Below are 26,290 nucleotides of genomic sequence, written 5' to 3'. Positions count from 1 at the left end.
TGAGCCATAGGGAAACATGGACATTACCTGGTACATCAGTTTTCCTCTCAGCTATAACTGACAGCAACTGATATATTTCAGATCTGACAAAATATTGTCAGAACTGGAAGGGATTATTGTCAGAAGAAAATGGTGAGCTTCTGAGAGGAACTGATGGCAAGGTAACTATGTAATGTTCATTTGAAGTTACCTCATGTGTTTATTTTAAATATTTTTACTCAGTACAGGTTCTCCTTAAGTGTGGATGTAGACACTGTGAGTAGCGATGAACCCTTGGACTACTGGGTGCGCAGGCTTGACCTGTGGCCAGAGCTGTCCCAATTTGCCATCCAACTTCTGTCCTGCCCTGCCTCAAGCGTCCTGTCAGAAAGGACCTTCAGCGCAGCTGGAGGCATTGTCACTGAGAAGAGAAGTCGCCTACGTCACAAAAGTGTTCAGTACCTCACCTTTATCAAAATGAATGAGGCATGGATCCCGGAGGGCTACTGCCCACCCGAAGACTAAGTCAGTTCCCACACACAGCATCTCTGCCTGCACGCCGTGTGACTGGCTGCCTTCCCCAAGACTAAGTCGCTCCCCACACAGCACCTCTGCCCGTAGGCCGCTTGACTGCCTTCTCCGCCACCACCAACAAGGTCCAGGACTCCAGGCGGATTCCTGAATTTTTAAGGCCGTCGCGTGTACATGCCTGCCTAATTTTTCTGGCTGCCCTGCAGCTGCAACAACAAAACAAAAGGCATGTACATGTGGCCATTCCCTTTCATGATCATTACCTTGCTGCTGTGAAGGGGCATGCATATCACAATGAAGCAATTACCGACGGCTATATGAGTGTGTCGGGTTGGCACACCAAAGATAATAAGGTCGTTGCTTCATTGTGGACATACCAAATTTGATCAGCTGGACAGTCACTGTTCGGTCATTCAGCTACCTCAGCCCGACTATATGGGCTGGAAAGCCTCCATCACCTGCACTCTCGTCATGGTGCGCACCAGTCCATCACGGCCATCACTACGCAAACAGCTGTGCGTTACACAGTGAGTTTGGTGTGTCAGTGTTAAGCAGTACTCTAATTACACTCCCTGATTGATGTATACACATGCAAGATGTTGTAAATCACTTTAAGCCTGCAACTTAGCATTCAATGTGATTTCTGCCCTTAAAATGCTGCTTTGCGTCCAATCCAGATTTTTCCCAGGGACTTTTGGCGTTTATCCCACTCCGTCATGCCCCCCTCCAGGTGTTAGACCCCTTGAAACATGTTTCCCATCACTTTTGTGCCAGCATAAGTTCTTCTAGTTTTCAAAGTTCGCCTCCCCATTGAAGTCTATTGCGGTTCGTGAAAGTTTGTGCAAATCGAACGTTTGGCAAAGGTTCGCGAACCTAAAATCGGAGGTTCGGGCCATCTCTAGTTATGCCCTTTCAGCTAAGCTTGAGAAAGAAGCAGGCTTCGAAACATTGCTTATACTGGCTGTTATGCAACTATGATCAATAAAAGAGCATACATTTATTGATGGTGCCGGTCGCAAATCGCTTGCACAATCGCTAGCATTTTTAATGAACATTTTGTAAGCAATTTCACAAGTGTTTTCCGACAATTTTGTTAGCGATTATAGAAGCAAAAAAGTTTCTGTACCGTGTTAGCCAAACAAATTATATAGGTAGAAAAAAACAACTTTGTGTAAAAAATAATACCTTTTAATGGCTAACTAAGAGTTAAATGATGTCAGCTTTCTGGGATCTAGTCCCCTTCTTCAGGCATATTTCCAGATGTTAGCTGAAGTAAAACACTGATGCAGATAAATGGTAAACACGAAGATGACAGTTGTGCTGGTTACTGTTTATCCGTTAGGTGTCAGGTGATCAGCAGGTTGGAGCAAGTGAGGTAGTGCAACCATACATGAAATCCAGCAGGTTTCTGAAGATCATGAAGCCAAATTAATCATGTTACATAAGGTGTCATGAATCCTGTTCCACAATTTAAACCTTCTGTTAATGTCTTGAACATTCTCATAAATTTGTACTCAGCAATTTTTCTTGATTGATCATTTTTGAAGTTACCCCTAAGAACAAGTACTTTTAGATCTTGCATGCTGTGTCCTGGTTCACAGAAGTGTTGGCCCACTGGTGTGTCCATTTTACCCTCATTGATTTTAAAGCGGTGATGGTTCATTCTTGTGCGCAGTTTTTGTCCCGTTTCTCCTATATAGATTCCTCTTGAGGGGCATTTCATGCAGCGTATCATGTATACAACATTGGATGACTCACAGGAAAATTGGTCCGATATTTGATGATATTTCTGTGAGTTTGGCATTTGTATTTGTGTTAGCGATTATAAAAAGTGTAAGCTTTTTGCCAGCGATTGTGATAGCGATTTGCAATTTGCGATTTTAATTCTGATTGGTCCTTTTAATTTATTATATTTTTTTACAGTTTGGAGTAATTTAAAATCACACATAAATCGTGTAGCGATTCATGAGCGATTTGCCAGTGCTTATATACTTTACATTGAAGGGCAAATGCTCCCAAAATGCTGCATGTCCTGCGACTGTGATTTTGCTCTTGGAATTTGTTACATTTATTTACATTGGCAGAGCATTTAAAGAAATCGCTAGTGATTTAAAGCGCTCCCTAAACGCTCAAAAAAATGCTCGAGTGGGTTTGAGCCCTCATATTCGTTATGTTCTGTCAAGGAGAAGGGAATGAGAAAAATTATGGGGACTCACCTACAAAGGCCAAATACCAGCTCTATCTCTTAGCTTAAAGAAAACATCCAAGGTATTTGAAAAAGATCCACTTACCCGGGGCTTCCTTCAGCCCGTGAGTGCAGGCGCAGAACTACTGTGCCTGCGCAGGGACCACGTGACCCGCGCTGTGGAACGTAGAATAGGCCGAACGGGAACCCGACCTTGCGAGGTCCGGTTCTGCAACGGAGAAGACCGGGAGCCTCCAGAGCTGCAGCAAGGGCACAGGACAGCTGCCATGGGCTGGAGGAAGCCCCGGGTAAGTGGAACTTTTTTTTTCTCAAATACCTTGGACCATTACTTTAAAAAAATATGATGATGATGATTGATTGATTGATTGATTGATTGATTTACAACATCACCACAACACGAGTAGCACTTAGCAAAATTATACATGCTCCATTTGAAAGTGAGGCTGAGTCCAGGGGCATAACTAGAGGGGAGCAGCATCTTCCTCCAATACAAGGGACTATACTTCAGATCAGGTGTTTTTGTTGCTACACTTGTTATGGACATGAAGCTCAGTATGACCACACTTGTTTTATGACCTTTGTGAGATGGACCCCAAGACCATGAAGGGCACCAAGGCAAGGAGTGTGAGCATTTAGGCGCCCAGTCAACGTTTTGCTGAGGGGCCCCATGATTTGTAGTTACACCACTAGCTTAGTCCACACTATGCCATACAGTCCACTGTGTCCATCCGTTTCCACATCAGGTTGAAGAGAAAGAGTTTAAGAAGCCAGCTGCCTATATCAGATAAATTGTGGTCGGGGTGTCTTGGCACCCTATAGAAAAAAATACAGGAGACAAAAAAGGGAGCCCAATAGTGCAGTATGTCAATAATAGGTGTGCGGAGAAATTGATTGATTGAAAGGGCTACTCACAAAGGAGGGTTGCAAGGGGCAACCGACCACAGGAAGCAGGTGGAGACCATAAACCTGACTCCACTCGGGGTGGTCCTGGACGAACCTGGTTGCGGTCGCTCTCTTACATGAAAAAGGATGGACAAAACATCAACCGTGGTAAAACAACGGGTGTTCTGTCACCACCCCTCGGACAAAACATGTACGGGGGTATAACTATGCACAATAAGGGAAAGAAGCGCCCTGATCTGAACAAAAGCTTTTAAAAACGAAAACGAAAAATTAGGTATCTTACTTCAATGATGAAATCTCCGTAAACTTACAAAAGATTTTTATTTGAGCACAGGCAACGCGTTGAGCCCGCTTCCTCAGGCCAATACAGTGCCAAATGACAGAAATCATGTAGCATAGGGAGCCTCTCAAGATAAAAATCTTTTGTAAGTTTACAGAGATTTCGTCATTGAGGTAAGATACCTCATTTTTCTTTTTTAAACTGGTTTTAAAAGCTTTTATACAAATCAGGGCGCCTCTTTCCCTTATTGTGCTTATACCAGAGCTTTGAGAAGAGATGGAAAGATGAAACGGCTGGCTAGATCAGGTAAGGAGGATGGGGAACACAAATATGGCAGCTGCGCATACCAGGTACCAGGCCTGTGACAAGTAATAGGAAGGCTAAACAGCTGACTAGATCAGGAAAGAAGGATGGGGTAGACATATGACAGCTGCCTATACCAGGTCTGTCACAAGAGATAGGAAGTAGTGTTGGGCGAACACCTAGATGTTCGGGTTCACAAACGTTCGCCGAACATCGCCGCGATGTTCGGGTGTTCGCGCCGAACTCCGAACATAATGGAAGTCAATGGGGACCTGAACTTTCGTGCTTTGTAAAGCTTCCTTACATGCTACATACCCCAAATGTGCAGGGTATGTGCACCTTGGGAGTGGGTACAAGAGGAAAAAAAATATTTGAAAAAGAGCTTATAGTTTTTGAGAAAATTGATTGTAAAGTTTCAAAGTAAAAACTGTCTTTTAAATGTGGAAAATGTCATGTTTCTTTGCACAGGTAACATGCTTTTTGTCGCCATGCAGTCATAAATGTAATACAGAGAAGAGGTTCCAGGAAAAGGGACCGGTAACGCTAACCCAGCACCAGCAGCAGCACACGTGATGGAACAGGAGGAGGCGCAGGAGGAGAAGGCCACGCTTTTTGAGACACAACAACCCAGGCCTTGCATGAGGACAAGAAGCGTGCGGATAGCATGCTTTGTACCGCCATGCAGTCATAAATGTAATAAAGATGAGAGGTTCCATAAACAGGGACCGGCAACGCTAACCCAGCAGCAGCAGCACACGTGATGGAACAGGAGGAGGCGCAGGAGGAGAAGGCCACGCTTTGAGACACAACAACCCAGGCCTTGCATAAGGACAAGAAGCGTGCGGATAGCATGCTTTTTACCGCCATGCAGTCATAAATGTAATAAACATGAGAGGTTCCATAAACAGGGACCGGCAACAGAATGCTATATAGTGTGGCTGAGCGAGGTACACAGAGTGGCAGTAAACAGAATGCTATATAGTGTGGCTGAGCGAGCGGTGTACTACTATTCCCAGCAGACACAGAGTGGCAGTAAACAGAATGCTATATAGTGTGGCTGAGCGAGGTACACAGAGTGGCAGTAAACAGAATGCTATATAGTGTGGCTGAGCGAGCGGTGTACTACTATTCCCAGCAGACACAGAGTGGCAGTAAACAGAATGCTATATAGTGTGGCTGAGCGAGGTACACAGAGTGGCAGTAAACAGAATGCTATATAGTGTGGCTGAGCGAGGTACACAGAGTGGCAGTAAACACAATGCTATATAGTGTGGCTGAGCGAGCGGTGTACTACTATTCCCAGCAGCGACACAATGACTGGGGGAACCCTGGCTAGCGTGGCTGGAGCGCGAACTACCCTGCCTGCCTACCCAAAGCTAAACCCACAGACAAATGACGGAGATATGACGTGGTTCGGGTATTTATTTACCCGAACCACGTGACAGTTCGGCCAATCAGAGCGCGTTCGGGTCCGAACCACGTGACCCGTTCGGCCAATCACAGCGCTAGCCGAACGTTCGGGGAACGTTCGGCCATGCGCTCTTAGTTCGGCCATGTGGCCGAACGGTTTGGCCGAACACCATCAGGTGTTCGGCCGAACTTGAACATCACCTGAACAGGGTGATGTTCTGCAGAACCTGAACAGTGGCGAACACTGTTCGCCCAACACTAATAGGAAGGTGACACAGTTGACTAGATGAAGCAAGGGGAATGGGGTACACAAATATGGCAGCTGCCTGTCCCAGGCCTGTGACAAGGGATAGTGTAGCTGAACGTGTAGCACTACAAGATGTCCTGTGTAAAAATTATAATATAAATACAAAAATTATAAATAAATAAAAAAAAAAATCCTTTTAAAAAACACAAAAAGCACATTCCCTTTAAAACTTAGAGAAATGTATGAAAATTATTCCGGAACAACTATGACACAATCTTCCTGTCTCTTTCCATTACCAATGATCTCTGTAGCTTCCTGTCCCGAATTGCTCTGCCATTACTAACCATCGCTACCTCCTCTTCCATCTCACTCCACCACGACTGCTGTGATTATATGTTTATTCACAAACGTACGTTCAAGCACAGGAAGCATCAGGAAAGCAACACATTTTCATACACTACTAATTTCTCCTACACCGAATGGGAACACTTTGGCTGGCACTTAAACAGCCTGATAATATGTGCTGTACGTTCTGTTTCATTTCCGCAATGAGGGCCTTAAGTTCAGAAGGACCCTCAGCGAGGACTGGATCTACCTTCTAGAGGGAGAACAATGGCCCAGAAACCGTATAGAGAGGTCTGATTATCTGTGAGGAGGAAATCAATCATTGGGATCTCCATCTAACAGTATGGCAGAACCTGGTAACCTGGTAACTAGGAAACTAGAGGAACCAGAATACAGAGGACCAGCTCACACTGAATGCCCTGATTTGTATTTAACAAAATCGAATAATAAAACAAACAAGACTGAATTTGTGCAGTTAATGTTTTAAAGGGAACCTGAAGTGAGGAAAATTATTTAAAATAAACACATGACGTAGCTGCAAATGAATATTACATACTTACCTCACCGTCAGTTCCTCTCAGAGGCTCACCATTTTCTTCTTACAGTGATCCCTTCCAGTTATGACAATATTTTGTCAGAACTGAAATATACCAGTTGCTCTCAGTAATATTTCAGCAGCTGTCAGTTACAACTGAATGTGCAAGGTAATGTCCGTGTTTCCCTAGGGCTCAAGTGGGCAATATTACAGTTTAACAGTGTGCTGACCAGTAAGCTGTTATGGGGCAATGGCCATTTTAAAAATGGAGGACGGCGAAATCCATTGATCACAGTGGACAAACAGGATGCAGGAGAGGAGAAAGAGATTGAGTAGTGGACTACACGGGAGGTAGGCATGTCCTAGGTATGGGTATTTTGACTTTTTATTTTCAGTTCAGGTTCTCTTTAACTATCCTCATATCAGTTACTTTCTAAAGACGCATACACACACACAAAGAATGCCACTCACAAGGATTGAGACTCGATCCTTCATCTGACAGTCTGGGGCCTGGTTGCTGTACAGATATGTTGCTGTTACCTGTGTGTGTGTGTGGGGGGGGGGGGACAAGACAATCCGATTGTCGACCAAGACAATCCGGCACCTCAGATCTCTCAGTGATGCATTGGGGAAGCTGTACACACAGTAGATTTTCCACAGAGATGGGCTCGCCTCCTCGAGAACCAACTCGTGTGTGTATGTACTGTAGTTTAAGGGCCTGTACACACGAGTGCACTTCTTTCCGCTTTTCAGCAATGCGTATCAATCTGTAAAATTGATGTGCTGATAAAAAGTGGACAGAAGCGCACTAACTGTGAACGAGGCCTAAGTCTGAATGCCACTTTCAATTATATCCTCCAATAACGATCAACTAAACAATTTCGGGAGATATGATTGCTCTTTGCTAAATTGCAATAAAATCATGGACACCAGAGTATACAGATAAAGAAAAAAATTGTCCAGCTGCTTTTTATCAGGCCAATCTGGATATTCCTCAATCTTAAAGGACAACCGAAGTGACATGGGGCATGATGAGATAGACATGTGTATGTACAGTGCCTAGCACACAAATAACTAGGCTGTTTCTTTTTTTTTCTTTCTCTACCTGAAAGAGTTAAACATCAGGTATGCAAGTGACATTTACTATTTGGGTCGGGACTGGGTCAGACTATAGCATAACCCTCACTGATAAGTAATTACAGCCATAAAACACTTTCCTGTCAGTAAATGGCTTCCTTGCGGAGAAAAGAGATTAAGGGATTGATTCACTAAACCATTATAACTCATCATATGGCCGTTTTGCGTGCGCATGTTCGCGTTTACGCGCGATCATGAATTTGCGAGTGCAATTCCGCAGTTTTGAGCGCAAACGTGAATTTTCGCAGAAAATCTATATTTTGCGTGAAAGCTCACGATTACGCGTGAAAACTTGTGATTGCACATGCAAATTCGCAATCGCACGCAAACGCGAAAATGCGCGTGAAAACGGCCGTGATAGGAGTTATCACGGTTTAGTTAATCAAGCCCTAAGTGTCAATAATTCCTAGATTTGAGCTCTAGCATACTTCAATAAAGGTGTCATTGAGCAGAGACAATGAAACAGAAAAAACTAGATTTAACAAAAAAATAAAACTGTGGGATATCTTAAAAAGTCATTTTTAGGAGAAGGAGGATAGATACAATTGTTTTTCTCATCTGTTTATTTTCACCTTGAATGTCCTTTAAATGTTTACCATAAGCTACCTCCCTGGGGCCTACGCTCACAGGTGTGAGGGTGAATACCCAAACCACTTCCTCGGTACTGGAGTTGAGCATCGGGCCCTCGTCTGTGACATGGGCAAGGGTTTTGGGGGAGGGGTTAGGCTTTGCTGCTCATCTCTCTCAGAGCCCCCATGTCAGATTATGTGGGCTGTTACAGCTCAGGGTGCAGACCTCCACGTCTGGTCTCCAAATTGTAGCTGGTAGCTACACCAGCCAAGAGGTTAAATAATCTGGGAGTAGGGGAACTATGTGATCTTTTTCTTACTTAGACAACAATTAGTATGTATATTTTCCAGGGATCCTAATATTGGGCTGTACAGCGATGCCTAGCAAATGCACTGAAATTTGGCCTGGGGTTTCCTGACATCCATTTCACTGTCAGTGTACTGACCAACAGGAAATCCTGCCAGCAAATTCACTGCTTATGCCAGAGATCTAAAGGCAGTTGCAATAACAATGGGTAAGAATACATTATCTGTCATTTTATAGCATTTTCAAAAAACCAAAACATTATTATTAAATGTTTCTCAAAACCACAAGGTCTTTTTGAATTGTTTTTATATTTTCTCCCACTATTCTCTCCAACATACCTGGCACATTTGGTGATCATAGCATGTGTAGAGGCTTTGTAATTGACCGCAAGTTCGCTTAACCACCTGCGTACCAGCAGTCTCTGGCCCTCTGCTGGTACCAGAAATGGGGTTTACTGACATCTCACTGCACTGAATTGCCGCTGTTGCCGTTCTCACCGCTCACCCATTGCTAAATCCCACTCTCACTTAGTGGTGCTCAGCAGAGCTCGAATATTCGAGTAGCTCGAATATTCGAGCTCTTTTTCAGCTATTCGAGCTCGGTATTCGAGCTCCGAATAGCTGGAGCTATTCGAATGGGCTATCCGAGTACACTCGAATAGCCCATTCACTATTCGAGCTATTCGAGCAAACCGGCGCTATTCGAGCTCGGTACCGAGCTCGAATAGCGTCATAGCCCAGATTGATGTCCTTAGAGCCAATCAGAGGGCTCCCAGGCCCTCTGACGGCAGCCAATCACAGAGGGGGACCCTGGCCAGCCCCTACCCTATAAATAGCGGCCGCCATGTTACGTTTCTCCGTCCTTGCCTGATACTTGTACAGAGAGAGAGTTGCTCCTTTGTGCTTTGGCTTAGCAAGTGCTCTATTGTGGTCATTTACCTAGCGTTTTTGCTCACCTACACCTGCCATATACACCTATATTGTTGTTAGTTAGATAGACATTGTATTTTAGTTAGTAGCTTGTGTGTTACATTAGAGAACTGCAGGCAGCTGCTGCAAGCTTACAGGTTTAGGCCTCAGGGGGGCCTTGCCTCTGTGGGCAGCTGTCCTCTGTTTATTTCTCTCATCTATACCAGTATTTCTGCTGTCCTTTACTAATAGTATTGTAGTTATACTGTACTAGGAGTAGGACACTCACTGACTGTCACTGTTTATAGGCTACTAGCTAGCTCCTGCGTGTGTGCACTCACTCACTGTCTGTGTGTACACACACTCTATTTCCTTCTGATTACTGATTGATTATTGTTAGTTGTACTTACTTACTACTTACTCTTACTGTACCCGTAGGGACACTCACTGTCACTGTTCATATAGGCTACTAGCTCCTGCGTGTGCACACTCACTGTCTGAGTGTACACACACAACACACACTCTATTTCCTTCTGATCGCTGATTGATTATTGTAATTAGTTAGTTCTACTTACTGTTATTACTTACTCTTACTGTACTAGGAGTCTAGGACACTCAGTCACTGTGTTCATAGGCTACTAGCTCCTGCGTGTGTGCACTCACTGTCTGAGTGTACACACACCCACACTCCATTTCCTTCTGATCGCTGATTGATTATTGTAATTAGTTAGTTCTACTTACTGTTATTACTTACTCTTACTGTACTAGGAGTCTAGGACACTCAGTCACTGTGTTCATAGGCTACTAGCTCCTGCGTGCGTGCACTCACTGTCTGAGTGTACACACACCCACACTCCATTTCCTTCTGATCGCTGATTGATTATTGTAATTAGTTAGTTCTACTTACTGGTGTTACTACTTACTCTTACTGTACTAGGAGTCTAGGACACTCAGTCACTGTGTTCATAGGCTACTAGCTCCTGCGTGCGTGCACTCACTGTCTGAGTGTACACACACCCACACTCCATTTCCTTCTGATCGCTGATTGATTATTGTAATTAGTTAGTTCTACTTACTGTTATTACTTACTCTTACTGTACTAGGAGTCTAGGACACTCAGTCACTGTGTTCATAGGCTACTAGCTCCTGCGTGCGTGCACTCACTGTCTGAGTGTACACACACTAAATTTACTTGTGATTACTACTGATTATTGTAACTGCTAGTTGTACTTCCTGACTGTTACTACTTACTTACTGTACTAGGGGACACTCACTCAGTCACCTCACCAACCAACCCACTCCATTAAAGTACCCCACTTTTCATCCGCCCTTTTAAAAAAGTTTTGTCTATACGCCCAAAACATTGAAGATGTCTGGAAGTGGCAGCCAGCGCGGTTTGGGCAAGGGGAAGGGCAGCAAGGGAATCAGGAGGAGAGGGAGCAGCATTGTGGCAAGCCGCGGCCGCGGGCGCGCCACCATGCACAGTTCCGCAGCAGCAGCAGCAGCGTCAGTGGCTAACATTCCTCCCATAGCCACTGGCCGTGGACGCCTTGGGCGCCGCCCAGCAGGAGCATCTGCAACTCACGCTGCAGAGACAGAGCAGCAGCAGCGTGTAGCACCTGCTCCGATTTTCCTCCAGCCGGGTCGGAAACGTCCCATTGAGGAAAAGGATGCAGACACTGTGGTGCAACTCATGACGGAGGATGAGCAGCCCGCCATCAGCTCTGCATCCGAGGCCTCCACCCTCACCACCACCACCACCACCCCTGTTCGCAGCAGCCGCCCAGCAGGGTCTGGGGAGGAGGCCAGTTCACCGTCAGTCGCCGACCTGTCATTCAGCACTCTTTTGACCCCAGGCATGATGAGTCAATTGTCTGCTGTTGTTGGCGATTTTGAGGAGGAGATGCTGATGGGCACTTTGGGGGATGAGGGATTGGACAGCAAGACTGTGGCGACAGTCAAGCAGCCCATCCATGCATCAGGAGAGGAGTTTGGGGGGTCATCATCCCAGCAGGACATGTTTCAGGAGGGGGAGGATGATGGTGATGACCCGGTGACAGACAGAGACTGGGTGCCACCACCTCCAGGGGATGTCGTCCTCAGCAGCTCGGAGGAGGAGGAGGATGCGCTTGTGGGCCTTGCAAGGAGGCGCATCATTGCAAGCATTGGCAGCGTCCCACAGCCTGCTGGTGTCTCAGGCTCAGCAGCAGCAGCAGCAGCATCAGCCAGTACCACCACCAGCCGCACCCAAGCCCCCCCCCCAACCACCACAGGGAGACAGGCAGCAGCGCTTCCATGCCGTAGGGGGATGTTTCTGTCACCAATCTGGCGCTTTTTCACCATGCCCACTGTGTACAGCAAGTACGCCACTTGCAACCACTGTCAGCGGAAGTTGAGCAGAGGTGCAGACCCCTTAAAGTTCAGCACCAGCTCGCTCATCAACCACCTTGCGGCTAAACATTTCCACCAGCATGAGGAGTTCCAGAGGCTGAAGGTATCTGGTGCTGGCAGTGGCACCACACCCATCACTGCACAGCCTTCAGCAGCAGCAGCAGCAACAGCAGCCACCCGCCCTCCTGCTCCTCCAGCAGCACCAGCAGGAGTGCGGAAACGCACTGCTCCTCCCCCCTCTGCAACTCCTGCCGCCGACACTGAGGCCTGTTCTGGCAGCCAGTCCTCAGTGGCCTCCTCCGCTGTGTCTGCTGATTCCCGTGTCAGCAAAAGGCCACGCCAGAGCCTTTTGAGCGAGTCCTTCCAGGGGGTGGTTAGGGCTCTGCCTCCCAGCAGCCGTCGCGTGCGGCAGCTGAACGGCTTGCTGGCACGGGCCATGTGCTCCCAACTCCTGCCGTACACGCTCGTGCAGGAGGGGAGCGACATGCGGGCGCTGCTTGCTTGCGCAGCCCCAGACTGGCAGCTCCCCAGCAGACACTTCTTCGCCCGCAAGGCCATTCCTGCACTGCACCGCTTTGTGATGGCCAATGTGGAGCGAGGGCTGGAGCACGCGGTTGGTGAAAGGGTCCACGTCACCATGGACTCCTGGAGCAGCCGCTTCGGGACAGGCCGCTACCTGTCCTTCACTGTCCACTGGGTCAGCTTGGTGGAAGGGGGTGAGGATGGGAGAGCAGCAGCGGGCACAGCAGCAGCAGCAGCAACACAGTGGGTGGTGCCACCCCGCAGGGTCAGGGGAACTGCAGCGGGTTCCTCCGATCCTCTGCCATCCTCCGCCACACCTGGCCAAACCCCCCGCCTCAGCAGCAGCGTGAAGGCCCGCCACTGCCAAGCGCTGCTGCACTTGGTCAGCCTTGGCAAGACCAAGCTGACGGCAGCCCACGTGTTGGCCAAACTCCAGGAGCAGGAGAGGATTTGGCTGACCCCCAGAGGCCTCAGAGTCGGAGAGGTGGTGTCCGACAATGGGGCCAATCTGGTTGCTGCCATAGACAGTGGAAGCCTGACCCACATCCCCTGTCTTGCCCACGTGCTGAACCTGGTGGTGCAGAAGTTCCTGCGCACCTACCAGGGGATGGGCGAACTGCTGGAAACGGCAAGGAATGTTGTGCGTCACTTCCGGCGCTCGGCTGCAGCCTGTGCGAGCCTGGAAGACGTGCAAAAGGAGCTGGATCTGCCACGCCATCGGCTGATCCTTGACGTTCCGACTCGCTGGAACTCCACCCTGGCGATGTTGGAGCGTCTGGTTGAACAGAGGCACGCTGTCAAACAGTACCTTGCCCTGGCCACTGTTTCCGCAGCTCAGAGAAGGGACAAGACCAGCAACATCCCGTCCATCGTCCCCGATGATGACTGGAGGCACATGCAGCAGGTGTGCTTTGTGCTGGCTCCCTTCCTGCAGGCCACAAACATGGTGAGCAGGGACCATGCTATGGTCTGCGAGTGGGTGCCCCTGGTTTCTCTGCTGAACAGGGCCCTCGATGCTTTGCTGGAACAGGGAGCGGCAGCCTTGGACCAGCAGGAGCGGCAACCAGCTGCGCAGTCCACCTCTGAGGGGGAGGAGGAGGAGGACTTGGTGGAGGTCCCTGACCTGGCTGCTGATGAGGGGGATCAGCACAGCGCAGCTGAGTTGGTGCGGGGGTGGAGAGAGGATGAGGCGGCAGAGGAGGAGGATGAGGACAGCACTGACGTCGATGTGCCAGCAGACGTGGCCCGCCTCTTCCCAATGGCAGCGCACATGCTGAGGTGCCTGCGCAGGGACCCCAGGGTGATCCAGATGAAGCAGAGGGAGGACATCTGGATCAGCATGATGTTGGACCCACGCCTCAAGGGGAAGTTGAGCCAGTTCCTGCCGCCTGCAGGAGGAGACCCAGCGCAACAAATAAGGAGCTTGCAGCAGGCCCTTGTTGAGCGCTTGGAGGAAGCCTTCCCCCAGCCTTCCACCCCCACTGTCCAGCAGCCAGCACAGAGGCAGCAGCAGGTGCCTGCATCCAGCAGCAGCAAGCGCCCCACAGACCTGCTGTCTCTCAGCCACGAGCTCTACAGGACTGTAGAGGCTCCGGCAGCAGTGACTAGAGAGGAGATGCATGCAGCAGCATCCTCCTCCGGTCACAGCCAGCGCCTGACCCGCATGGTGGCTGACTACATGGGGTCGTACAGCGGGCTTGACAGCGATGCCCCTGTTGATCCCATGGAGTATTGGGTCAAGCGCATGGAGATCTGGAGCGAGCTAGCGCAGTACGCCCTGGAAGTGCTGTCCTGCCCCCCTTCCAGCGTGCTGTCCGAGCGCTGCTTCAGTGCAGCTGGTGGCGTGGTCACCGAGAAACGCTCACGTCTGTCTCACAAGTCTGTGGACAGACTGACGTTTCTGAAGATGAACCAGGCGTGGGTGGAAGGCGAGTTCCTGGCCCCTGTTGTCGGCGAGAGGGGGACATGAACTGGCTGCCGGAACCATCGTTAATGTGCCTTACCACCCTTTACCACCTCCTGGCTCCTGCTCACTAAGCCAGCCTGGTTCACTTTGACTATTACGTCGCCTGCAGCCACACATTTTACACCTACAGTGGGCTGCTGTGTACTGCCCTTCTGCTGTCTGTCTGTGTTTCCCACTGCCAGGGTACACAGAATTACCTTCTTCTGCTGCCACTCTGCCACCAGCTATTACGTCAAACAATAGCTATATTGGTTGCAAAACCAAAACCAAACAAACCATTAAAAAAAAAAAAGGTTTAATTTTTCTGAGGTGCCCGGGTTGAAAACTGTGTTGTTCCAGTTGTGTATTGGACACAATGTGGGCTGCACGACCGCTGTCTGGGACCTCCTGTTGTGTTTATTTACAGCCCTGGTATCACCGCTAGGTACCAGGGCTATTATGTCACGCTGCCTACCTGCTGCCACACTTACACTGCTCCTCCATACCTCCTCCTGCTGCTGCTGCTGCTGTCTGTCTGTGTTTCCCACTGCCAGGGTACACAGATGATTTACCTTCTGCTGCCACTCTGCCACCAGCTATTACGTCAAACAATAGCTGCTCGCCTACTCCTCCATTCCTCCTCCTGCTGCTGCTGTCTGTCTGTGTTTCCCACTGCCAGGGTACACAGAATTACCTTCTTCTGCTGCCACTCTGCCACCAGCTATTACGTCAAAAAATAGCTAAATTGGTTGTAAAACCAAAAACCAAAAAACCATAAAAAAAAAAAGGTTTAATTTTTCTGAGGTGCCCGGGTTGAAAACTGTGTTGTCCCAGTTGTGTATTGGACACAATGTAGGCTGCACGACCGCTGTCTGGGACCTCCTGTTGTGTTTATTTACAGCCCTGGTATCACCGCTAGGTACCAGGGCTATTATGTCACGCTGCCTACCTGCTGCCACACTCACACTGCTCCTCCATACCTCCTCCTGCTGCTGCTGCTGCTGTCTGTCTGTGTTTCCCACTGCCAGGGTACACAGATGATTTACCTTCTGCTGCCACTCTGCCACCAGCTATTACGTCAAACAATAGCTGCTCGCCTACTCCTCCATTCCTCCTCCTGCTGCTGCTGTCTGTCTGTGTTTCCCACTGCCAGGGTACACAGAATTACCTTCTTCTGCTGCCACTCTGCCACCAGCTATTACGTCAAAAAATAGCTAAATTGGTTGTAAAACCAAAAACCAAAAAACCATAAAAAAAAAAAGGTTTAATTTTTCTGAGGTGCCCGGGTTGAAAACTGTGTTGTCCCAGTTGTGTATTGGACACAATGTGGGCTGCACGACCGCTGTCTGGGACCTCCTGTTGTGTTTATTTACAGCCCTGGTATCACCGCTAGGTACCAGGGCTATTATGTCACGCTGCCTACCTGCTGCCACACTCACACTACTCCTCCATTCCTCCTGCTGCTGCTGTCTGTCTGTGTTTCCCACTGCCAGGGTACACAGAATTACCTTCTGCTGCCACACTGCCACCAGCTATTACGTCAAACAATAGCTGCTCACATAATTACTCCTCCATTCCTCCTCCTGCTGCTGCTGCTGTCTGTCTGTGTTTCCCACCGCCAGGGTACACAGATTTACCTTCTGCTGCCACTCTGCCACCAGCTATTACGTCAAACAATAGCTATATATCTGTGTAATTGGTTGTAAAACCAAAACTACAAAACCATTACAAAAAAAGGTTTAATTTTTCTGAGGTGCCCGGGTTGAAAACTGTGTTGTCCCAGTTGTGTATTGGACACAATGTGGGCTGCACGACCGCTGTCTGGGACCTCCTGTTGTGTTTATTTACAGCCCTGGTATCACCGCTAGGTACCAGGGCTATTATGTCACGCTGCCTACCTGCTGCCACACTCACACTACTCCTCCATTCCTCCTGCTGCTGCTGTCTGTCTGTGTTTCCCACTGCCAGGGTACACAGAATTACCTTCTGCTGCCACACTGCCACCAGCTATTACGTCAAACAATAGCTGCTCACATAATTACTCCTCCATTCCTCCTCCTGCTGCTGCTGCTGTCTGTCTGTGTTTCCCACCGCCAGGGTACACAGATTTACCTTCTGCTGCCACTCTGCCACCAGCTATTACGTCAAACAATAGCTATATATCTGTGTAATTGGTTGTAAAACCAAAACTACAAAACCATTACAAAAAAAGGTTTAATTTTTCTGAGGTGCCCGGGTTGAAAACTGTGTTGTCCCAGTTGTGTATTGGACACAATGTGGGCTGCACGACCGCTGTCTGGGACCTCCTGTTGTGTTTATTTACAGCCCTGGTATCACCGCTAGGTACCAGGGCTATTATGTCACGCTGCCTACCTGCTGCCACACTCACACTACTCCTCCATTCCTCCTGCTGCTGCTGTCTGTCTGTGTTTCCCACTGCCAGGGTACACAGAATTACCTTCTGCTGCCACACTGCCACCAGCTATTACGTCAAACAATAGCTGCTCACATAATTACTCCCCCATTCCTCCTCCTGCTGCTGCTGCTGTCTGTCTGTGTTTCCCACCGCCAGGGTACACAGATTTACCTTCTGCTGCCACTCTGCCACCAGCTATTACGTCAAAAAATAGCTATATATCTGTGTAATTGGTTGTAAAACCAAAACTACGAAACCATTACAAAAAAAGGTTTAATTTTTCTGAGGTGCCCGGGTTGAAAACTGTGTTGTCCCAGTTGTGTATTGGACACAATGTGGGCTGCACGACCGCTGTCTGGGACCTCCTGTTGTGTTTATTTACAGCCCTGGTATCACCGCTAGGTACCAGGGCTATTATGTCACGCTGCCTGCCTCATTGACTGCATGCTGCCACACACTCATCCTCCTCCTCCTGCTGCTGAATTTACCTCCTGCTGTCTGTGTGTTTCCACTGCCAGGGAGCACATACAATGGCGCTTCCAACATGCGTGCGCCACCAGCTATTTGTTGTTACGCTCAAAAATAGCTGCATTTCTTTAAAAAAAAAAAAATGAAAAGAGAAATAAGTGAAGAAGAAGACGATATAGAAGAAGATGAAGAAGAAGAAGATGAAGAAGAAGAAGAAGAAGAAGATGAAGAAGATGAAGAAGAAGAAGAAGAAGAAGAAGAAGAAGAAGAAGAAGAAGAAGAAGAAGAAGAAGAAGAAGAAGAAGATGAAGAAGAAGATGAAGAAGATGAAGATGAAGAAGATGAAGAAGATGAAGAAGATGAAGATGAAGAAGATGAAGAAGATGAAGATGAAGAAGATGAAGAAGATGAAGAAGAAGATGAAGAAGATGAAGATGAAGAAGATGAAGAAGATGAAGAAGATGAAGATGAAGAAGATGAAGAAGAAGATGAAGAAGATGAAGATGAAGAAGATGAAGAAGATGAAGATGAAGAAGATGAAGAAGATGAAGAAGAAGATGAAGAAGATGAAGAAGATGAAGAAGATGAAGATGAAGAAGATGAAGATGAAGAAGATGAAGAAGATGAAGAAGAAGATGAAGAAGATGAAGATGAAGAAGATGAAGAAGATGAAGAAGAAGATGAAGATGAAGAAGATGAAGAAGAAGATGAAGAAGATGAAGATGAAGAAGATGAAGATGAAGAAGATGAAGATGAAGATGAAGAAGATGAAGAAGAAGAAGAAGAAGAAGAAGAAGAAGAAGATATAGAAGAAGAAGAAGAAGATATAGAAGATAAAGAAGAAGAAGAAGAAGAAGAAGTATATACAGTACTGAACAAAATTCTGGACACAACTTCTCTTTTCACCTTTTTTTTTTTTTAAAGGAACATCCCCACATAATCACTTGCTGTTGTTACTTGGAAAAAAATATGTTTCTTGCATCATTCACCCTCAAAACAAGTGTTGGGAAGCTTTTTAAGGCCAATTCGAATAGTCAGCTCGAATAATGAGCTCGAATACCGACTCGAATAGTGAGCTCGAAGTCCGAGGTCGAATCGAATAGTAAAATTTATTCGACTCGAATATTCGACTGACCTCGAATAATTTACTATTCGAATTCGACCAAACTCGAATTTTAAAAAGGGGTATTTGAGCACCACTACTTGATATGACAGCAGAGCTCTGTAAGCCTGTCAGGAGCTGATTTCATTGGCTACTGACCCTGTGATCAATGTGAGCTAAGCCAATGAGATTGGATCACAGTGATCATGGGGTCAGAAGTGAATGAGATTGGCTCCTGACTGGCTCATACCAACAGCAGGGCAAGTGGGTTTTAGCGACAAGAGAGAGTGGCGTGATCGGCAGTAGCGTTCGGCAGGCTAATTGAAATCCACGCCTTGACAGGGATAACAGGTCCCAAACACGGCATAGCTTTCAATTAGCATGGTCCAGAACTAATCTACCAAATTTTGCGGAACTCTCGGATACAGTGAAAATCTCTAGAGCATGCCACCAATGATCACACTCACCCCAAGGTAGGAAGGACGTATTCTGGACTGCATCAAGGCAAGTAAAATGTCTGAAGTAAGTTAGCAAAGCCACCTTCCATTTACTTCTAACATTAAGTTTTCTTATAAAAAATAAAGCAGTGTTTGTATCTGTTCTGTTCTGCAGTCAGTGATCTGTGAGAGCAATTACTGTCACTTTAATGATTCCATTCTGCTTTGTTTATCTTCTAAACTGCTACCACATTCCCACCATTATCATTTTTACTGCACTCTACTCTACCACAACTCTCTGCATACACCCCCCTCCCCTGCTCTACTATTCAGCTCCCCGTTCTCTATTAAATAATTTGTCCGCTACATCTAAAGAGATGCAGATTGGAGTCTGTACACAAATTACTTTTCTGTCAGTTACTTAAAGCGGTATGGCAGTGCGGGAGTGAGGAAATTAAAGGGCTTTTTTGTGTCACAGCATGGGTGATTCTCAGGGGGAGTAACCGACTACATCAGAAAAGGCAAACAGAAATACCAATTTTGGCAACATATCAAGACTTCATGAGCCATGATGCCTTCCAAAATTGTAGAAATGTACTAAAAACCAACTCCAAGCACAAGTGATTTCTTAAGCCTGGTGTCCACAGTACCATTCATTTCAATCACTTATCCCATAGCAACTGCATTCCTCACCGTGTAAAAGCCGCACTCACAGATTAGATGGGCAGATAGGTACATACTGTACATTTAATAAAGGAGCAAGGTAATGCCAATAGAATAGTTTCACTGTTGTAACACTAACATTGGGCATCATGGTATACACATCTTTCCCTGACTGCATCTTCCCCAGGCACTCCAGCTACAGCCCCTCTGCCCCCTCCTCCCCTTCCCGCCTCAATTGTTTGAAATCCAAATTCCACAATTCATAACATTGTAAGGGAACATTCTTCCCACTGCTATATCTTCTGGTACCCCAGTTGTAGCTGCAACTGTCCAACACCAAATAACCTTCCTACCATCTCCTCCTAGGGTGCCAAACTACTGGCTGCGGCTGATAATTATCTTGTTAAACATGGGCAGCAAGGGTGGCGCCCATTTCTTGGGCCATGAGTCGCACCCTTATCACCTGTTCCCAGATAAGTGGCAGTCAAGAACCACACAGTTGATGCTCAGTTCACTTTCATAAGTAACATGGGGGTAGGGATGGCCCTGCTTAGGAGAACTCATGGAGAAGCATGTGATCAGTTTGATCAGCTGGTCCTGATCATGTGTTGAACCAGGAAGTCATCACTGCAAATCAGGACCTTACAAATCTATCAGCTGATCAAACTGATCACATGCTTCTCCATGAGTAATCCTAATCAGGGCCCAGGGCTGGCCCGCCCATGAGGCGGGGTGAAACTTTTGCCTCAGGCGGCACTTCTGGGGGGGCGGCACCCGCCCGTCCTTGTGTGTGGGGGGCCGCCCGAGCTGGAGGGGACAGCGGGCAGGAAGGGGGTATTGGGCCTAGCGGCGGGGAGGGGGGTCCCTCCCTCGCCTGGGTCCCCCGTCCTCCGCTCCCCTCCAGCTTTAACAAGGTCCGTGCTGGCTGCAGCTACTTGTAAGAGGCAACGGGCGGGGATTACTCACCTCTTCCTCGTTCCAGGTCACTTCCTGCTACGCACAGGAAGTGACGTCAGTGGAGCGCACGCTGGCCTGGAACGAGGAAGAGGTGAGTAATCCCCGCCCGTTGCCTCTTACAAATAGCTGCAGCCAGCACGGACCTTGTTAAAGCTGGAGGGGAGCGGAGGACGGGGGACCCCGACGAGGGAGGGGGGGGGTCCGACCCCCCTCCCCGCCGCTAGGCCCAATACCCCCTTCCTGCCCGCTGTCCCCTCCAGCTCGGGCGGCCCCCCACACCCACGGCTTGGGGGGGGGGGGCGGCGATTTCTTTGAAAATTGCCTCAGGAGGCAAAAAGTCTAGGGCCGGGCCTGTCAGGGCCATCCCTACATGGGGGCAAGTCAACCATTTTCACAGTTAAAAACCAGTGATGTAGCTACAAGAATCATGGCCCCACATCTCATTTTATAATCGGTTCTCCGGTTCTGTATAATAATCTTAATACAGACCTAAAAAAACAGCTTTCTGAGAATATGTGGAAAAAGCAAAAAGACAATCGAGAGCCCCCAATTGTGTATTACTGATAAACAAGTTGCGTATTAAGTAATAGACGAGATAATACTTACAAGTATATGTTGCCAGCCTCACGCAACCACTTTCAATGCTTATGGGGAAATTAGACCTGTCCCCACTCAGGCTAAAAGAAGTCGCTCTCCGTAGAAAAGAAAGGGTATAACACCCATCCACCAGGTGGATTCCAATGTGCAAGAAAAGGAACAGAGGCGCCAACAGAATAAAAAAGTAACCAATTAAAACCAATTAAAATGTTGGTGACGGGGGTGGACCCGTCTCCCCAACAAAAACACACAACCGCTGTGTCTGATATAACAATTTTAATCAAATTTAGTGAGTACTCCAAAAAATTGCAACGCGTTTCTCGGGTCTCAAGCCCGCTTCCTCAGGCAAAAATGCAACAGGAGTAACAGCGCAGTAGTGTAAGCTAGTGTAGCGTCTCTGCATACTGCGCTGTTACCCCTGTTGCATTTTTGCCTGAGGAAGCGGGCTTGAGACCCGAGAAACGCGTTGCAATTTTTTGTTGGAGTACTCACTAAATTTGATTAAAATTGTTATATCAGACACAGCGGTTGTGTGTTTTTGTTGGGGAGACGGGTCCACCCCCGTCACCAACATTTTAATTGGTTTTAATTGGTTACTATTTTATTCTGCCAGCTTTCTGAGAATAGCCACTGTATGAGAGAGGTGTAAGCAGAGAAAATCATGATTTGTTAATGATTACCACTATTCAAAGTGCATACAAGGGTAATCATTACTACTAGGGCACCAATAAAAAGCTAATGCAAAGATTGAAGTAGGGCCATTTGAAGGCCCCTCAGGTCAAGTGGTCCTAATGCAGTCACTTTCAACCTCTGCATCCTCTATTGCTAGGTCACTGCTGGGAGCAGTAAGTACAGCTCCGCAAACTATTGTACCAATGATAAGCCCAAACCTGCCAAATGTCTCAATATCAGCAGCAGTGGCCAGCATTGAAAGGGGAACTAAACCACCACCAGTAAGCTGTTTTTTGAGGAGACTATGCTTAAAGGGGAACTGAAGAGAGAGGTATATGGAGGCTGTCATGTTTATTTCCTTTTAGACAATACCAATTGCCGTGCAACCCTGCTGATCCTCTGCCTCTAATACTATTAGCCATAGCCCCTGAACAAGCATGCAGCAGATCAGGTGTTTCAGTGGTTCAGACTTTAAAGTCAGATCTGACAAGACTAGCTGCATGCTTGTTTCTGGTTTTAATCAGATACTACTGCAGAAAGATAGACCAGCAGGGCTGCCAGGCAACTGGTATTGATTAAAAGGAAATAAACATGACAGCCTCCATATACCTCTCTCTTCAGTTCCCCTTTAAGTTTTGTGCTAACACCTTAAGACATAGCTTATTTTTTTATTTTTTTACTTTTTTGTGCTTATCTTGTCTACAAGTCACTTTCTTATCTGATGTAAAACAAATGCTTTAAAATGAATCAAGTGCCCCCATACCAGCCACATTCTGCAGCACACACCTGGCACAAAATAAAATCCATGCCCAGAGAGCCTTGCTGACAAACTGGAACACAGCTACACAACCAACTCCATGTATGTATGTATGTATTCAAATTAGGTCTACAGGTGTTTTGACAGCCGATAATCAAATAGCTTATGCACAGATAAAAACAAGTGCTGTCACTTACTGGTTACTGGTTGTTTTTGTGCCTAAAGTGGGGATTTAAGTATTGTCAATATGACTGAATGTGTTTAATAGGATTGTTGATTGAAAGGAAGGACCTGCAATCTACTTTCCCAGGAGCAAAGGTCATTTGCATCTGTGACATCTCAGACGGCTACTGTCCAGGCTGTATTGGATTACCCTGTGCATGTATTCACATGACTGCTGTAACACAAACTCAATCATTCACAAAGTAGGAATGAACTGTCACAGTATTGCTATGGTCTTTCTAAGTGTGAACAGAGCCCTGGCTGTCTCTACCTCCTTAGTCCTTTTATCTCTCCAGAGGCTCCTCCTCTTCCCTCTTCTTTGGATGTTTATCAAGCATGCTGCGAGTGCACACATGTAAAGACATTCCTGTGTAGCTCCCAAGCATAGCCATCAACTGTACCTTTTTGGAGGGACAATCACTCTTTTGGAACTTAACCCTTAACCCTGTCCTTTCATGTACAAATCGGTATAATATATTTTATAGATAGATAGATAGATAGATAGATAGATAGATAGATAGATAGATAGATAGATAGATAGATTTCTCTAAGCTTAAGTCTCATTCTGAGTTGATGCAAAGCTTTTTTTTTTTTTTTTTTTTAAACATTAAGGTAAAGGGAAAGTAATTATCAAAGGAAGGACAAGTGCGGTTTACATCATAAAAAAAAAAAAAACCTCTGTTTTCATTTACTCTTTGACGTATGTGTGAAAAGAGGTGTGGTGGAGATGTGATTAGGGGTGTGGCATGGGCATTAAATGTGTCCCTCTTTCTTAACTCAAAAATTTTGGAAGTATGGTATGCACAAGAGATTGCCTGGTTTTTTTCCAGCATTTCTGCCCTCCCCCTTCCACCACTGTGGAGGTAGGGAACAAAGTAACTAAGTAGCGAGGAATACATTTTTTTTACATTTTCTTTCTGTTCTCAGGTGACCAGCTAAGTCTTAATATCAGAATCAGAATCGTTTATTTCGCCAAGCGTGACTGGGTCGCGCCCGGAATTGTTTTTGGCACAATACATGTAGCTCAGGAAGAAGACATAGAGAGACATAAGATAGATAGCAGTGACAGTAGAAGCATCAAGTTAACATTACATTACAATACAGTATACATCACATTCCCCAGTGTGTCCCTGGGACGACTGGCAGTAAGTCTTATGGGCCAGTTGGTTTGGTCAACTGGTCAGCCGAAGCACAGCTAGCCCCGCAGCTCGTTGGGGCTTGAGTTGTCGGTAGTATGTGTAGGGAATTTAGAAGGTTGACCGCCGAGGGGAAGAAGGAGTTTCTGTGTCTCGCAATCTTTGTAGAAGTGCCCCGAATTCTCCTGCCTAATGGCAGCAGACTGAAGTAGCAGTGGCCTGGGTGTGAGGGATCATTGGCAATCCTCAGCGCCCTGGATTTCAGTCTTTTGTTGTGTAGTAGGGCAAGTGAGGGGAGGGGGCACCCAATGATCCTCTCTGCTGACCTGATGACCCTCTGTAGTTTGTCCCTGTCATTGGCGGTGGCGCCGGCATACCAGACTAAGATGGAAGAGCAGAGGAGCGACTCAATGGTGGCGGAGTAGAAGCTGGTAAGAATTTCTTGAGTCATGCCGAACTTTCCCAGCTGGCGGAGGAAGAAGAGTCTTTGTTGGGCTTTCCGTTGAGTGGCGCTGATGTTGGGCTTTTAGCTGAGATCACTGGAGATGGTAGTACCCAGGAGTCGGGCACAGGGCACTCTGGCTACCTCAGTGCCCTCAATATGGATTGGAGGTGGGGTGGGGGCCGACTTCCTAAAGTCAATGATTAGTTCAATATTTCCTAGTGAGTGCACAAGCTCACACTCAGATATCCTAATCTGAGCTGCAGTGGGAACTACAACAGTGGTTGGCAGAGAGTTACCCATTTTGGAGGATCACTGAAGGTTAGGCTTACACCATCAAGAAACTTCAGTACACAAGCTAGACTGTCACTGGAAATCACAAATGACTGTTTTAGATTACAAAATCTAGTATGTGCACTTTGTTTAACTTTACGCAATTTCCATCTTTTGCATTAACAGCAAATGAGTATTGCCTGTGTATGTCCGATTCCGTCTGACTTGCACTTTGTAATGGATTGCGGAAACACCGCCGCGCGGTCTGGCAGTGGGGCAGCTGTCTCCGCGTTCAGACCGGCGGTTTCCGCACAGCAGCGTGCGTCTGGTGTGTCTGAGCCTAGTAGTGCACACAGATGGAGAGCTGCGCGCGTGCGTGCTAGGAGGCAGGACCTTTATGCCAATAGGAGAGGGATCAGCTGATCAGGATGATCAGCTGATCCCAGCGCAGTGGGTTATTGGCTGAGTGGGACTGGGCGGCGCTGAGGAGCGCTGCTCTATATATACTTCTTGCCTGCCAGTTGCTGGTTGTCTGCCGTTGCGAATACTTACGTGTGAGCACTCAGACCCGTCAGATCCCACAGTGTGTTAGAACCAGGAGGACCTGGGAATTCACATTTAGCCAGATTACGTTTGTGTTATGTGTTAGACCAGTTCCAGGGTGTTGAGACACCCAAGCTTAGGGATACTGTGTAATTGCTGTGTTATACTTTAGACCAGTTCCAGGGTATTGAGACCACGGACCTCACACCCAAGCTTAGGGAGACTGTGTCATTGCTGTGTTATTCTAGACTAGTTCCCGGGTGTCGAGATCAAGGAGCTCACACCCCAGTCTAGGACTCTGTTATATTTATATGTTGTGACTATTTGCTCTGTCGACCTTTCTCTTGCTTTCTGATTCGGTACCTCTGCATATCTGTCTACCTGTTGCCGGACCCTGCCTGTACCGGTTACCGAATCAGTCTTCTGTCTCTGTGCCTCATGTGCTCGTGTGTTGCCGACCTGGCCTGCCCGACTATTCTAGCTGTCACTCTCCCTGAGTATTCAGCCTATCAGTATTAGCAGTGACACCATTCCATCAGGTGTCGGCTGCAACCAGGACTCCCGCTCCTCAGAGAGTCCGGCCTGTCAGCAGCCAGTGGTCCCTCCTCTGGCTGCAGTACAGTTCACCATCTAATACTGTTATCCAGGGGCGTAGCAATAGGGGGTGCAGAGGTTGCGACCGCATCGGGGCCCTTGGGCCAGAGGGGCCCCATGGGGCCCTTCCTCAACCACAGTATTAGCTCTCTATTGGTCCTGTGCTCATAATAATCACTTCTATAGATACTTTGAATAGTGATAATCATTAACAAACTGCTCCCCATCCCTTTCTTGCACCTCTGACACTGTAGTTGCCATTGGCAGGTTTTGGTGTGCCATATCAATTGTTATGTATAGAGTGCTTGGGGGCCCCATTGTAAAACTTGCATCGGGGCCCACAGCTCCTTAGCTACGCCACTGCTGTTATCCCTGGTTACCAGGTCCTCACTATCAAGAGATAGTTTCTGCACTGCCCGGGGTCACCTGCCCCTCAGGTGGCTCTTGGCCGAGTCTCTTATATCTCCCGCTCCTCGGGAGATAGCCTCCAGTT

At 47.4% G+C, this 26,290-nt stretch overlaps 1 protein-coding gene across 14 annotated transcripts in view; it reads right to left on the bottom strand.

The window, feature by feature from the left end:
* Positions 1-26,290, bottom strand: part of NRXN2 (neurexin 2) — a 1,344,669-nt gene that overhangs the window by 844,026 nt on the left and 474,353 nt on the right. Inside the window, exon 1 of one of the 14 annotated variants that reach the window (XM_068260064.1) lies at positions 1,696-1,827. The exons of the other annotated variants lie outside the window; for them this stretch is intronic. The gene's annotated coding sequence lies outside the window, so the exon portion shown is untranslated. Of the gene's footprint in view, positions 1-1,695; positions 1,828-26,290 lie in introns of those variants that run through there. 14 annotated transcript variants of the gene reach the window in all.

This window comes from Hyperolius riggenbachi, chromosome 11 (genome assembly GCF_040937935.1).
Source record: "Hyperolius riggenbachi isolate aHypRig1 chromosome 11, aHypRig1.pri, whole genome shotgun sequence".
NCBI classification, from domain to species: domain Eukaryota; kingdom Metazoa; phylum Chordata; class Amphibia; order Anura; family Hyperoliidae; genus Hyperolius; species Hyperolius riggenbachi.
The sequence above is the reverse complement of the archived record's forward strand: the minus strand, read 5'-3'. Positions and strand labels throughout refer to the sequence as shown.